The sequence below is a fragment of the Ambystoma mexicanum genome, chromosome 2q, assembly GCF_040938575.1.
Source record: "Ambystoma mexicanum isolate Mex_15411 chromosome 2q, UKY_AmexF1_1, whole genome shotgun sequence".
NCBI lineage: Eukaryota > Metazoa > Chordata > Amphibia > Caudata > Ambystomatidae > Ambystoma > Ambystoma mexicanum.
This window is the reverse complement of record NC_090924.1, coordinates 418,513,056-418,523,160: the sequence shown is the minus strand read 5'-3', so window position 1 is coordinate 418,523,160 and position 10,105 is coordinate 418,513,056.

Below are 10,105 nucleotides of genomic sequence, written 5' to 3'. Positions count from 1 at the left end.
CGGATCTCCCCACTCACATTGATAAGCCCTAGCAAGGGTGGAATAAAATCCAGAATTGGGCCCTTGCTTGCTGGCCTCATTATTGAAATTCTCCTTGTTAGGCATTGCTACAGTTGTCAGAGTTCATTTGGATAGGTCTTTACAAAGGGTCACGTCACTCAATGGAATCCCCTCCAAGAAAGAGCATGCTGCCTCTATTTTACTTTTTTTGAAATGTGGAACAGCAGGGAAGCCTCCCTGTTTATAAGATGAACTTAGAGCGAGTTTGGAGGTATCAATTTCTAGAGCAGTTGAATTAAAAGAATCAGGAATTGAATCCTGTAGATTGAGCTTCAGGCCAGCTACCTCAGCCATTTCTGGATGTGTGGGGAATACTTCATGTGCACACTTGGAATCCAGCCTCACCCCACTTGCGATATATGATATTGATTTAACAACTAGCCGATCTTCATCAGGGGCTCTTCCCTTTTCCAGCACGTGTTGGGCCGGTGAGGTCACACTTTCTAGAATCTCAGCATCAGTCAGGTCGAGGCATGTGTTTTCCACCCTTGCAGAAGGGTCAATTAGCAAGGAAACTACGGGATGTAACTCAGTCCCTTTCTTTAACTTTGGTATAATCACAGGCTTGTTGGTGCGTTCAACTTCCTGATCAATAACCTGTTCAAACTGCGTTGACTCAGTAGTGGGTGCTCTTGCATGACTTTTTTAATTTTACCAGACATGCGCTCACCTGGGATCTTAGAAGCTGACGTGTCCGTAGAGGAGATGTCATGCATACCGTGTCGGTTATCACCTCCATCATTGGATCCTCTCTCGCTCCAATAATCAAGAATCCTGACACCATCGACACCCCAGACAACACAATCAACACTTGACGCACACCATGTCACTCCTCATCTGGAGTGAGTCTTTATGCACAAGCACCTCCCAGGTGCAATAAGCACAGTAGACAGACTTCCGATTCAGCAGGCAACAAAAAGACTGTAACAACACAGTCAGCACCCGACACACTCTGTGCCGCTCTGCGTCTGGAGTGAGTCTTTATGCACAAGCACCACCCTGGTGCAATAGGCAGAGTAGACGACTTCTGCTTCAGCAGGCAGCAAAAAGACTGTACCAACACAGTTAACACTTGACACACTCCATGCCACTCCACCTCTGGAGTAAGTCTTTATGCACAAGCACCTCCCTGGTGCAATAGGCACAGTAGACAGACTTCTTCAGCAGGCAGCAAAAAGACAGTAACAACACAGTCAACACTCAACGCACTCCGCGCCTCTCCGTGTCTGGAGTGAGTCTTTATGCACAAGCACCTCCCTGGTGCAATAGGCACAGTAGACAGACTTTTGCTTCAACAGGCAGCAAAAAGTCTGTAACAGCACAGTCAACACTCAATGCACTGATCTTTGTCTTCTGAGATGAGCTAAAAACTGTAGCTTATACCTTATAGCCGTGCTCCCTGCTCTCTGAGACTGGGTGATCTGCTGTGCAGTGTTTTCTCCCCTGGTTGCAGTTCATTATAGACATCTGCACAAAGTAAGAAATTAGTTGCTGCAAAAAATTGCAGGAGTTCAATGTGGCAAATAAAATTCTTGCTGCACAAACAAGAAGGTGAAAGCCCTCTCGGTAGGGGCCTGAACTCCCAGCTGATCAGGCCTGCCGGGAGTACCGTGCCCCTGCTGGCAGACTCGTAGTTATTTCCAGACTGCCAAACTTATAATGAAACCCATGTTTTACTTTATATTATTAAGCTTTTATATTGTATGCGTTACTTAATAAATAAATGCAATTAGTAAGTATATAGTATAACTGATTGCAAAGGTTTTATTGTGGGAAGAAGAACACATGTGCTGAACAATACATGAAGTATATACAGTATTTCTGAAAAGAGCTACTTACTGTATAATGCAAAGGAAAGAGGAGATTGGGAAAGAACTTTCAGAGTCAGGGACCAACCAGGAGAGGTGGTGCAAAAGCATAATGTACACCGCTGTACAGCTTCATCAGTTGCCTTATCTACACCGCCTGTTCTCCAGTGGTAGAACATAGGTTCAGGAGTTACAGGTTCCCTTTTAACAGCTGACAGCCAAATCTCTGCCGCAATGGTGCTACTTTTTAGAAAAAGGTACATAAATATGAAAAGGCTGTCCTGGTGGCACACTAAACTGTAAATGTAAGACATACCTGAACTTAGGGTATAGTGGCCAGTATCTCTGATAGTTATCCAAGCCACATCAATTTGATATCAAACATGTGTCCACCCTGCAATTTCACTGTCGAACTGCTGCAAACTGAGATTCAAGCATGTTTAACCTACTTCACACAAACAGGACCCTCCAGAGCTAGCTTTAGCACTCTACTACCAGGTTGCCACTGCACCAGCTGAAGCACATTGCTACCTTGGCTTGAACAAATAAGAGCTGCTGCACTTGCATCACTTGGAAACCGACCTTCGCACCTCCAAACTCTTGATTGCCGATGAATTTGACAACCAAACTGCCCTTGTTCTTCTCTCCGAACAGCATCCTTCGAGCCCTAGAATCGAACCTATTCACCTGTGCAAACTGTCTTCAGGTCTACCACCATTGAACCTCGACCACTGATTTGAGCCTGGGGATGTCCATGATCTGCATCACATATCCCCGGATCTCCACACCCTCCACTGGCTCCCTGCGGACGAAGGGCCACCTTCAGAACCCTATACATTACCCACCGAGCAGTGCACAAGACCGGCCCAACGCACCTCCAAGAGAAGATTAAACCCTACATCCCATCATGCACCCTAAGATCAAGCACTGCCCTCTTATTAGTGATTTCAAACCTCCAGTTCAGGATTGGAAGATCTGCCTTCTCAACCTTAGCTCCAACTATGTGAACTCACTCCCTCCACACATTTAACACACTCAAGAATACATGGACTTCCGCAAAGCTCTAAAAACCTGGCTCTTTCCATGAAACCTGATTAAGGCCATCTAAGGCCGTGGACACCCTGCAACACCATCTACCACTACTTCAATGACATCACATTGGAAAGTAATCACAACCTGAGGACAAATGTTTGAGGAGATACCGAGCAATGACACTACTGAAAGCGACTAATAAGTCACCAAAGCAGAATCAGGAACCGCTCACCATAGATGACCACCTTAGTGGGCTGCAGCGCTAGATATATGACTGCTGACCCTCCGTTCCCTGAGTCCACTACACATGCCCAGCAGCCTCCTTTGCCATCTCCCTCTGAGTGCAGCCATCGCGAAACGTGTGAATGTGATCCAGAACAGTGGGCTTGTAAGAATAAAACATCCACTCTAGACACTCACCTCTCCTAGCATTATGCTCACTCTCTACTCTACACCAACAGACGATAGAGCGCAGCTACATCCCTCAATCAATTTCGGTATAGCTGCTCACATACCAACAATACTCTAAGAACACCTCAAGATCCTACTAGAACGTAGTTATACCCCACGAAAAATCGGCCTAGCTGTACACATAAGCTTACTACACAGACCTAATGCTGCATGAATGCAGTCTTGGAGACCAACCTCCAGACTGCACACATTCAACTGATCTCTCAATAACACCACACCCAATGTTAGGATGCAGCTACCATCAGGCAATCACATCAGCTGCTCACATTTTGAGGGCACCCAAGCATCCTATGATACCCTACTCTCTCGACTGACGTGGACTACGGTCCCTGAGGGCGTTAAACCCACAAGCGCTTTGAGGTCGTACCATTGATATATAGAGCGCTCTATAAATGCCAAATAACATAACATAACATAAATTGATTAACACTTTGAACCGCAGCCCTCTTCAGTTCGTCCCTGCCTCGACATCTGCTTGCCACTCGCATTCCACATCTGCGGCATCTCAAACTGGCTGATATTCCTAACCATCCCGGAGAAGCCTGTTTTGCCGTTGTCAAATTGTAAAGACAATGCGAAAAGTATTATTGTCTGCTAACTGCACCTCTGGTCCATTTTGGACCTTGGAGATTGGCTAGGTCACATTAACCCCTTTTCAGAACCTAAGAACATATAATTTTGGGCATTTTAGCTTTTATTGCCTTTTCTCCCCCTGTCTTACTACCCAGAGTGCTGCATCTTTGTATATTGCATATTCTGTGTTTTTTCTACAGGGGTGGGTTTTGTCATGTCTCTAGTTACTTATTATTGCATATGGTCTGTTTAAGTAAAGTATATATATTATTTTAGACCCTTGACTGGACATTCCTTTATTTTCGACTATTACACTTTGCTGTTTGGAATGCTACTGTTTTCCATTCACACCACTCTTGAGAATATAGCCTTCCCTCGCTCGGCCCATGTTACCACAAAAGACGAAGGAGGTATATCTCTAAACTTTCCCTGATTTACTTTTATGATTGTGTTGGCTTGTAGTTTGTAGAAGTGTGAGGGCTGAGTAGGTACTTTAGGTTCTACTCATCCTCATACTCCTGCAGGGCAGGAGTCAATTCCTCACAGAGGGTGGAGGTGGGTGATGGGTGGGGAGGTTGATGGATGCCAGTGGATTAGTCACTAGTGGGACCGGCACAGAATAAATAGGTGATGGATGTCACTTGACAATCCACATGTCTCAGGTCAAAGGGGAAGGGTGGTTTAGATATGGTGCAGAAGAATGACAACTGTCATGGACCAGCAACTGATCTGGGTGACTACGTGGAGAGAGAGGTGCTGGAGAGGTGGAGTGCAGGGGTGGCCATAGTTTATGCCTTTGTATCTGCCTGAATGTGTGTGTTTTATTCTTAAAAAGCTGGATGCTGTCACCCACTAAACTGTTTTGTACTAAGACATTGGGGGTGGTCCTCAAAATACCTGAAGATGGCTCCTTGTTGTGTAATCCATAAAGTTTAGTTGCTTGCATCATTGCTCCTACTGCTTAAAAGTGACCCAATTTTTTAACAGTTTTCAAACTTCATTGCCTGACCTGTGCGCAAGAGACAAACACATGACTGGTTTTCAGTGCTTAATCGGGCAATGCGATACCTTAACTCTTCTTCCTTAGTGCCAAATGGAAAGGTGTCTTGACTTCTGTGGTGAGACCGCCATGTGTGTGGATGAGGAGAAGGTTGTAAGTTTCTAAAAGGGGTGTTTGAGGTGGAAGTGGGAGGCACCTGGGTGGACTCAGGAGAAGACAAGGTAGGAGTAGCTGGGATAGATGAGAAGAGGAGGTATGCTCGTTTTGGTACAGTCCCTGCTCCACTTTTCTAATGCTCCTGAACAAACTGGGAACAGATACCCCTTTGCTTTCCAATAGTATGCCTGTCCAAGTTGTAACTGAGCCAGTGTTCTCTACCGATGAGATGCTGCAAAAATGTCATGTAAGCCAACAGACTGGCGTACCTCATCTGCATACTAAGTGCAGCCTGTGGGGGCAAAGGCTTGAAAATTCAGCTTTTAGAGGTGATGGTTCATTTTACAGTCCAGAGTATCCTTCTCTATTTCGAAGATCAACAATTTAAAGAAAAATAACCATACAGTAAGCATAAATAAATGGATACCTACAGCAATGGGGAAAGTGTGTGAGAGAGAGAGAGAGAGAGAGAGTGCGAGGGAGTGAGATGCAAAATCAAGCCCACACACCTCTGGCAAAACATCTATTAGGCACACTCTAATCAGCAAGCAGTAACACATAAAATTCCCAAACAACAACCAGTTTAGGAGACCCGACCCATAGGGAAGACATAAGGGAGTATATCATCGGGCAATTGTTATAGTGTGCAAGTTGGAGTAGAAGAGTAGCAAACAGTGTGAAAGAGCAGAACAAGCAAGGATCAGGGGGAGGAAGATAAACAGGGAGAAGGTGCAGGAGTGGAGGGAGGTACAGAAGCAAGTGGTGGGGTTCAGCCCCCTAGGTCACTCCCACAGGCAGCTAAAGGGCCAGCTGGCTGACACTGTCACATACATTACAAATTTAAATATACATAAAAACAAACTCTGGTGCTCATTTCTGAAGCCAGAGGAGGAAATAGGGCTGCTGATTGATCTGAAGGTACAAAAGGGGGAGGGGAGTGCAAAAGGAGCCAGAGGAGGTAGAGCTAGAGGTGACAAAGAATCTGAAGAGCAGGAGGAGGGAAAGTAAGACAGAGCTATAAGGGAAGGGAAAGGTGCAGAAAGAGTATAATAGCTGGAAGGTCAGAGGTTAAATTATATACAAGAGGAGGAAGGAGGGCAGAAGAGCTGAAAGGCCAAGGGTTGTGTGTGAACCAAACTCAGATCCAGGAGAAGGAGGGCAGAATACTGAGGAAGCCAGAGGAGAAAATCTATAGGAAGGAAGGGAGAAGGACACCAATGTTTGGAAGCAGGGGCGGGCTGTCCCCTATCGCCATTTTTATTCAATATCGCTTTAGAACCATTGAAAGCCTGCATATATAGAGAACAGGTTATCAGGAGTCTGAAATTCGGTCATAATGAAGTTAAAGTTCTTTCGTATGCAGGTGATATGGTGGTAATTCCTTGTAATCCAGAGAGGGGAAGTGTCATTTTGAAGAGGATTTTTGAAAAAGTGGGCAAACTCTCAGGGCATAGGATTAACTGGGATAAAACGGACGTGTTTCCACTTTCTATGACTTGCATAAGAGATGATTTTTTAGATTGGAACTGTGAATGGGCTGAGTCCCATATGAAAAACTTAGGAGTTTATTTGATTTAGGATATAAAGAAGATAGTGGAATTTAATGTGAAACAAATAATGGATACATTGGAGAGAGATGTTAGGAAATGGGAGCAATTGCCCATGGGGATTTGGGCAAAAATGAATGCTATCAAAATTACTCTTTACCAAAAGTGCTTAATGTCATGCAATCTCTGCCTCTAAAGTTTTTTTTTAAAATGGTAACTATAATAGATCGAGTTTTTCAAAAAATGTTCTGGTGTGAGAAGAAGAGACCAAAGATTCTGAAGTTCATTCTATTACATAATACTAAAGAGGGGGGGTTTGGATATCCTGATTTGGAGAAATATTATAAAAGGATCATATTGAAGAAAGCAGCTCATTACATGTCAGTAGAGCGTGAACCAGAGCCATCTTGGATGATAATTGAAAGGAGTAAGCTGTCAAGATTTATGTTGAGCGGTATCTATTCAATGGGAATACTCTCTGCAAGGGATAGCAAATTAAAAACCATTGTTGCGACCAAAGATGTACTTGTTTGGTGGTTGAACATTTTTAATGGGAATCTATAACTCAATTACAGGGCCTCAATTTGGCTTAATCCTGGTTTAGAGATTGGAATAAGACCATAAATTGGAGGAGTGGGATCTCGAAAGGGGTCTTAAGCATTGGGGATGTGATACGGGAGGTTGGATATTATCATTTGAAGAGTGGCAAGGGACATTTCATCTAACGAATAGAGAAAGAAGTAGATTAATAGCACTAAAGGTACGTTTGAGTGAGAGACTAACTATGTTAACGAGGCCCTTAGAGGAAGAACCGATAGGTTGCATAATTTTTTCATCCTCGCCATGTAGGGTATTTATAGACAACGCCAAGTTTAAATTGAATGTCAGTGGCATAGGAACCCGTTGTAGCCGGGACATGGATCCTCCTAGTCATTGAAACTGTGCAAGAGGAAACAAAGAAACAAAGTGAGGATTTAGAGGCAATGGAGAAAAAACTTGCCGAAGATCTGATAACAAAAGACGTGAAATTACTATTGGAAAAATAAATGAAGAGATTCAGAAATTCTGTCAATTCAACTTAAATAAAAATATATGGAAACTGAAAAAAGACATCAAGATATATAAGGAAGAACGCACATACCCATATCTAAACACTGACTTTTATCGAGATCAAAATAAAAGTTCAGCACAAAGATTCCCAAACAGCTATGGGGGTCAAAGAAAGGATTTTGTGAACTTCTCCGACACCTCCAACACAACAAGCGGGAGTGAATCCGAACAAGGTCGAGACTCTGTACCATCTACCTCAGGTGCACAGAATGCACCTCTGCAATGGTTTTTCAAGGACGGGGGGTGACGGGGATGCATAAGGAGACCAAGATCCCAAACAGACTATGGGATGCTCCCTCGCCAGTGGAGCGAATGACAAGAAGAGACATGGTAGCTCCCATTTTCAATATAGCAAGGTACCAATTGACCCCCACAGAAGAACATGTGCTTACAAAAGGAATAAGTTTCGCCCAGATGAAAGTGGCAGATGATATTGAGGCAGAAATTGGATTTGGACGTTTCTTTAGGACAATAAGGTTAAAATTCTTCTTTCGTGACAAAAAAGGACAAGAAAACTGGACTGACAGAGAGGGCAGTGAAGCAGGACTAAAACCTCCCTCTATTTTCACTCCTCCCCCAAGAACCATTAGCCCGGAAATTCAAGCATTTGAAAATAAAGTCCTATGTGAAGTAAAAAACATCATAAAGACAAAAAACGACACTAGAGACAACCTGACTCAAGAAGAACGAAAAGCAATTAAGAATTTAGACTCCAACACTGACTTCTTAATAAAACCCGCAGACCAAGGCGGTGGAATCATGATCTAGGGAAAAGACAACTACCGCACTGAAGTGATGAAGCTACTGAATAACCGTCGACATTACAAACCCTTAGCGGTAGATCTGACTCAGAGATTGCAAGAAGAAATTAGTAGCTTGACCATTCATGCAGCTATGGAAGGGTAGATCGACGAAAATGAAAAAAAGTTTCTTAAATATAAAGCCCATCCCACTTTGGCAGCCTTCTATATACATCCCAAGGTACAAAAAGACAGCAAGACACCTCTGGGCAGGCCCATTGTATCAGCCATTGGGTACATCCTAAAGCCTTTATCACAATATGCGGATGTGTTTCTCAGACCTTTTGTCATGAAAATGACCTCTTATGTTCGGGACACCATGGAAATGATTAATGTTCTCGATAATATGACATCCAACACCAAAGACATTTTGGTTAGCTTTGATTTAGAGGCTCTCTACATGAGCATGCTACAGGTGGCCAGCATTGATGTGCTCAAAGAATATCAAGAAGCAAGATCAAACCCCACTACTAGGGTTCCAATCGCTTTCTTATTGAAAATCATACGACTAGCTCTCACCGAAAACTTTTTTATTTTTGAAGAAAAACTATTCGAGCAAATACACGGTACCAGCATGGGTGTGACTTTCGCACCAGATATTGCCAATTTGTATATGGACTTTTTCAAAAGGAAGTTCATCAACAACAACATCAATCCATTCAAATATCAGATGAAGAACTGGCACCGTTACGTGGACAATGTGTTTACCATCTGCACCCGCACTCTGGAAGAACTCAAAGCATTTAAACTGTGGATCAAGTCCCATATCTCAGGTTCACAATGACAGCAAATAAACAGGCATTACCATTCCTTGACCTGATGATTCAAAAGAACCATCAACGAAAGCTAGAAATAACACTGTACTGAAAACCGACTGATAAGAACACCCTACTCCACTTTGGCAGTTATCACCCAAGTAATTTGAAGATCAATTTACCTTATGGCCAGTTTCTGCGAATAAGAAGAAATTGTCCTACCATCCAATAATTTGAAGAACATGCAAATGTCCTAGCAAAACACTGTATGGAGCATGGTTACCCAAGAAGTCGATCAGAAATGCTAAAAAGGGCAAAGAACACCCCACGAGAAGGGACCCTAACGAAACATCTGAAAATGAAAGAAGAAAAGATGACATGTGTGACCACTTACTGCCCGATCAGCAATGCGCTTAAAAAAACAATTTTGAAACATTGGCCTTTAATGTCTACCTCAGATTTTCAGCAAACTAAACCAAGATTTGCGTTTAAAAAGACAAGGAATCTGAGACAAATGTTGGTCCATACTTTTGAAGAAGACACAAAAAAGAGAGACAATCAATCGACACTTTGGGCTCTTCCCCCGGTTGTAGGGCATTTCAAATGTGGACAATGCTCAGTGTGCTCTCTGGCCACCAATATGAAGAGTGTGTTTTTGAATCATTTCAATTTGGTATTTACTGAATTCACCAATTGTAAAACCACCTGGACGATTTATGGTATAAAATTTCCCTGCAACCTATTGTATATAGGGAAAACTAAGAGAGAAGTACGTATGCGCATTTGCGAGCAT